This window comes from Sarcophilus harrisii, chromosome 6 (assembly GCF_902635505.1).
Source record: "Sarcophilus harrisii chromosome 6, mSarHar1.11, whole genome shotgun sequence".
Classification (NCBI taxonomy): domain Eukaryota; kingdom Metazoa; phylum Chordata; class Mammalia; order Dasyuromorphia; family Dasyuridae; genus Sarcophilus; species Sarcophilus harrisii.
In genome coordinates, this window is record NC_045431.1 from 236,882,980 (window position 1) to 236,888,979 (window position 6,000).

At 38.7% G+C, this 6,000-nt stretch overlaps 1 protein-coding gene across 1 annotated transcript in view; it reads right to left on the minus strand.

Annotated features, from left to right (window-relative positions):
* LOC100933516 (mas-related G-protein coupled receptor member A-like) overlaps positions 1-5,032 on the minus strand; it is a 15,270-nt gene extending 10,238 nt beyond the window's left edge. Inside the window, exon 1 of the mRNA XM_031942225.1 lies at positions 4,811-5,032. The gene's annotated coding sequence lies outside the window, so the exon portion shown is untranslated. The remainder of the gene's footprint in view (positions 1-4,810) is intronic.
* Positions 5,033-6,000: the final 968 nt, after the last annotated feature.

Genomic DNA, 6,000 nt, shown 5'->3' on the forward strand with positions numbered 1-6,000 from the left:
AAAAAAATCCTAGTGTGACAAAGGAATGGATGCCCCTTTTTTGTTCCCCAAGAAATAAATGAAGATGTTAGCTTTTAAAAATACCTTTTCAGCAGTCTGAAATGAATAGTTATTTAAATTCCTATACCCCGAGATCCAGCAATACTACTTCTTGTCAATTTCTGAAGATGATTAGGAAAAAAAGGAAAAGAAGCTCTCTTTGTAGAATCAAATAACTGGAAATTGCAAGGATACCCATCCACTGGAGAATAAATGTACATGTTTTGGTGTATTGTTGTGCTGGAATAGTATGGTGCTATAAGAAATGATGAGTTTAATGATTTCAGAAAAACACAGAAAGACTTTCAGTAAATAATGGAGAGTAAAATGAGCAGAACCAAGAGAACATTGCATACAGTAAGAGAAATATTGTTTTAAGAATGATTTTAAGTGAATAAGTTATTTTTGCTATTATAAATATGAAAATTAAAAATAAAATTGATATGAAGAAAAGTCTCTTTATTCAGAGAATGAATCAATAAATAGAAATTGCAGTGCTGGAGAAACTGAGGCAAGATAGAGATTAGAGAGTTTTTAATATTTTTTAATGGAGAGCTTGACTACTCGACTGAATAGGACTATTGTCTTAAAGTATTCAGCAGGGAGCGACAGATTTCAGGGATTCTTATAGGACTTCAGTGATAAGGAAAACATAGGCAGAGGAGGATTGAGCACTGGTGAGCAGGAACTTGGAAGAATGGACCATAAATTCAGTCCTGACAGATTGGGGATAAGGAAGGATTATAAATCCTGATAAATTAGGAGGACCAGGAGTCAGGATGCCTGAAACAGAAGATGTGCTCACCTATCTTGAAATAAACCATCTGCATTTTATGGCTCTATGGAATGCTAGTGATCAAGGCTCCCAGCCTGAATTATATCAGTCCTAATGGTCAAGAAGGGGGGGGGGTTGCCATTAGAAAGACTGAAGTAGAATAATTCAAGGAAACTGTGGCAGAACAAAATATGTATAGAATAATTACACACACATGCATATGCACATATATATTTATACATATATAAAAACACATATTTATATACGCAACTGATTGTATCTAATGGTAGCCATGTCTAGATTAAGAGGGAGAGGAAAATATTTACATGATGATTTTGTCCTAAATTCAAAAGAAATAGCAAGTTGCTCATAACTAAATTTTCATATATGATCATCTTTTTATTGCACTGTTATGAATCTTATTGTTTTATATTATCAATTAAAAATAAAGGCAACAAAATGCCTTGTCCAGGCAGAGATTGTGCCTGATTCCTTGCTAGGAGATAGTTATCCTATAGATGTTTTAGGATAACAGGAAGGAAAACTTTCAATTCTAAGTGTTCATTAAGTGCTAATGAGAGCCGTCTTTGACTTCCTTAAAGCAAGCTCTTATTTACCACTTAGAGAAACAGAGAGGTGTGAACTACTTCCCAGAATGAATGACTCTTCTGACTCAACAAGGATCCAACTCAATCTTGCTGGTTTGCCATTTGTTTTGTTTTGTTTTTGTCCTTGTTTCCCAGTAAGGGTTTCCTCCATAGATGCTGACTTGGGTCAATAAAGCAAAAAGACCTGAATCCCACAGGAAGATGCAGCCCCAGAGTGTAGAAGTCTCAGGAAAAACTATCCTTAGCATGATCAAAAACCAAAACCAATCCGGAGACAACCCAGGGGACCGAAGAGATTTGTATTTGAATCCATCCATGATCATAGCAGCTCCCCTTCCCTCATCAATGGCCCCCATGCTCCTCAGTCCCCACAGAGTCCTCACGGTGCATCAAACTCACGTAGGATTTGAGCCTGAGAGTTAGATTGACTTAGAAAGACAAAAATTTAAATAAGTATATAATTTACAATTACAATTGTGTGCATTGAAGAGATCAATGTAAATATTAAGGTAAGATTAAAGCTACAGAGAAAACTTCCCAAGATCCAAAGAATATAAGGAAAGGACTCAGACTGAGATCTTCCCCTTTCCTCTCCTGTTTCCTGGTCCTGCTGCTGGAGCCTGTATTCTCAGGAGTCATCTGGCCAGACACTTGGGGATGGCAGGTGGGTTTGGATCAGGGTTCAAGGCAGTTCCTCTCTTAGTCTCCTATTTCCCTCCTTCCTCTCCCAGTCCCATTGGCCTCTGGCTTCCTAGTAAGAATTTATAGCCTCCCCCCCCCCCACCCCTATACCCTCATCCTGCTAGAACCAAATGGTCCTGAAACTTCCTGCTCTTTTCTTTCTTTGTTTCAAAGTCCTATAAAAGACTTGGGATTCTCACATTTGCCACTGGATACTTTGAGACAAGAGTCCTGTCCAGTCAATAATACTCTCCAATTAATAAAATATTAAAAACTCTCTCATCTCTATCTTGCCTCAGTTTCTCCGGCATTACAACCTGCCCAAAAAGAATTCATAGAAAAACTCAAAAAGTGGTTTTTTGTTTGTTTATTTGTTTTTGTTTTTTGGTGAAGCAATTGGGGTTAACTGACTTACTCGGGTTTTATTTTTTTTAATCAAATGAGAGGTATTGAGGGAAAATAAAAATAAAAACAATACAAGAAAAAAGAAGATTATGAAAAAAAAGTCAACCAATTGAAAAAGGAGGTCCAGAATCTCAAGAAAGAAAATTAGAATTGGGCAAGGGGAAGGCAACAAAGTTAGAAGAGACCAAGAAGTAATAAATTAAAATATGAAGAATGAAAAAGTAGCAGAGAAAGTGACACAAATCATGAAAAAAAATTGGTCCTTGCATTTTTAATCTACTTGTGAGAGTTATTTTTTCCAGATTCTCAGCCATGAAATTCCAATACTTGGTCAGCCTGAAATCACCTGATACCTGATTCTAACATTCAGCACCCTAATGCTGCTAAATCCATCTACAAGTTACATGACTCCCCTCCTCAGTCAGGACCCCATTAGTTAGGACCGGCTCTATGCCCCCCATCAGTCCTAAGCAGATCCAGAAGAGGAGACCTTTGGTCCTTTGTTGCAAATGAATTTGGATCTGGACTACTTGAGAGGGGAATGATGGGATGATGGCCCTGAGACCCCCGGAGCTTGACAGTGCTGAGGTTCTATGGATAACGCTGCCTGCCAGATACCAGTCTATTGGCTGTGATGACAGGGTTTTCAAGAGAAATGGTGGGGGCTGGTGGAAGCAGAGTCTCTAGTTCCTGCTCAGTGCTTTAAGCAGCATTAGTCCCTAGAACAGTTCAAGATTTCTAGCTACAATGGTCCTAGTAAAAGCTTCCACTGATGTGCGGGTGTTGGTTCTAAATGGTAGAGGGTGGGTTACCATTGACACTGAAGAGAGGGACAAGCCTGAAGACCTCGATATTGAGGATGTCCTAGAGGAAAAGATGTGTCAGGACTGATATGAGGAATCTTCCAAGGTAGGAAACAAAAAGGAGGGACTGAATGGGACCAGTGAAGATTCTTCTGGGACTACAGGGTAATGTAGGTCAGACCTTAGGCCTAAACTTCTCTTTGCTCTGTTTTAAAGAGTCTTGCTAAAAGCAAATGAGAGGGGATGCTGGAACAGGTGCTCACCTAATGGTCAATCGGGCCACTGACCTGCACAGAACATGACTAAGTGCAGGTGTCTGGATTGTTCATTGCTTTGGGTTCTGCCTGTCTTTGGTAACAAATTATGTTTTTAGGCACAAATATCTGTGAAAGGGTGAGTCTGTGAATCCAGATTGAGATTAGGAGAAAAATCAGGGAGATATGGGGTCCCCTTGAGGGAACTGTTTCCTTTATTAAAGTTGTGGTCCCTTTAAGAAACTGTATTTCCTTTTCATCTGTGATCCCTTTCAGAGTCTTAGCCCCTCCTGGGGAAGATATCTCCCCAGATAAGTTCTTTCCAGGATGCCAGAGTCTTTGATTCAATTGGAAATCCTGGTCAAAAAGCAGCGCTTTGAAGTGTGTTAATTTCAATAGGAGATCGGGTCTGTCCTAGCCCCCATCAAGAGACCCAATATAACAGCTTCTCTCAACTAAGGTCTTTGCAGATGGCGCATGCACTTTGCTAGGACCCTGCCAGCTGAGCATTCTCTCAGCGCCAAAACTCCTTTTCCAAATAGAACTCTGCCACCATAGAAGTCAGTCCCTTAGAAACTGATTTCTGTCCAACAAGAAACTTTCATTTTGCAACTAATAATTCAGGAATGAGTGAACTCTTTCTCTCCTAAAACCTGTGGCCCATTTAAAGGGGATTCCTAACAACTCTCTTATTGCCACTGACCTCTTGACCACCAGGAATTGAGAGCATTCAAACCACATCACCCTCACCCTCAGTTAGAGCCTGGGCTAGGAGAATTGAGTACAAGAACTTTCACACCCTCAAGGGTAAGAACTTTTGAAATACTGCAAACTAAATTCTCCCTTCCTACTGGGGGCCATATTAAAGTATGTTTGAAAACATGCTCCCAAGAGAAAAGAAAACATTAGAATATAGCAGCACAAACAAGAGAACTGTTCGGTTCTGCACACATATATTGTATTTAGGATATACTGTGACATATCTAACATGTATAGGACTGCTTGCCATCTGGGGGAGGGGGTGAAGGGAGGGAGGGGAAGAATCAGAATAGAAGTGAGTGCAAGGGATAATGTTGTAAAAAATTACCCAGGCATGGGCTCTGTCAATAAAAAGTTATAATTATTATTAAAAAAAAAAAAGAATATAGCAGAACAAGCTTCTGCAACCCCCATTTCCTAGATTGACCAATTTCCAGCTGTGCACATTGAGATCAATTTAAATATATAAAAAAAGATTATACTCACAGAAAATTCTTCCGTAGATCCAAAGATCACAAATAATCACCAGGAAAAATCTCCAGATTGAGAATTAGCCTTTTCCCTCTCCAGGGTCCTGATCACTCCTATGTTTGGTACTGCTGCTGATGCTTGAACCTTTCAGGTTCTCTTGGTCAGAGTCAGGGGCATAAGGGATTTGATCCCAGGCGCCACAGATCCAGGGCAATTCCTCTCTTACCCTTATATTCCACTCCCTCTTCTCCCAATCCCATAGTCCTAGGCCAAATAATTTGCTATTTGCTTTTAGGCACAGAGGGAGGGGAATTCATAAATACAAGTCTCAGGAGATGAATTTCCCACAGCCTTCAAGTGAAGATAAAGCTTCCTGAATGGTGTTTCTCTGGTAAAAAAAAAAAATCTTTGAATGATAAATTATTTTTAAAAGAAGGCTTCCATATGCATCATCACATTACAGAAAATATTTATAACAAAATATAATGCAGATGTATATTGAAATGACTGCATGTTTATGTACATATATGCACATATAGCAATAATAATATGATCATTACACACAAACACAGATACACACATATATATTGCACTTCCCTCTTCAGTCAAATGGAGGTCTAATACACAATAAGTATTTTATGAAACTCCTAAGGAACCAGAAACTGTCAATAGTTGGGGATAGAGACAAAACAAAACAGTTTCTACTTTCCAAGGGCTTTCTATAGAATTAGGTATAATAAAAATATACATATAGATATGTTTAGGACAATATATACATGGGTTTAGAAGTGTGTGAGTTTTTATACACATGGCTCACAAGTGGAAGGACAGATATAATCTGAAGTTAACTCCACATATGAAGAGAGTAGATCAGCCAACTTGACAGGACCATACAAAGACCACCAGAAACTGTGAGTATCAAGTTTCAAGTTTTTTATTTGTCTAAGTAAAAGCCAACAGAAATCAGAGAAGTTTTACTGATGAGACTGTACCAAACAATGGTCTATAGGAGGTGACCTCTTTGATTCCGAGAGTGATCAGATCTTGTAATGGGCCAAAACTCTGGAGAAGTATACTTAAGGTTCAGTATGATTGATTTAGTCCTACCACAAGATGTTAAATCAGTGGAATTGATAAGACAATAATTATCTAGTTTAACATGGTGATGAAAAGTTCTCTAGTTCAGTATGATTGATTTAATCTTA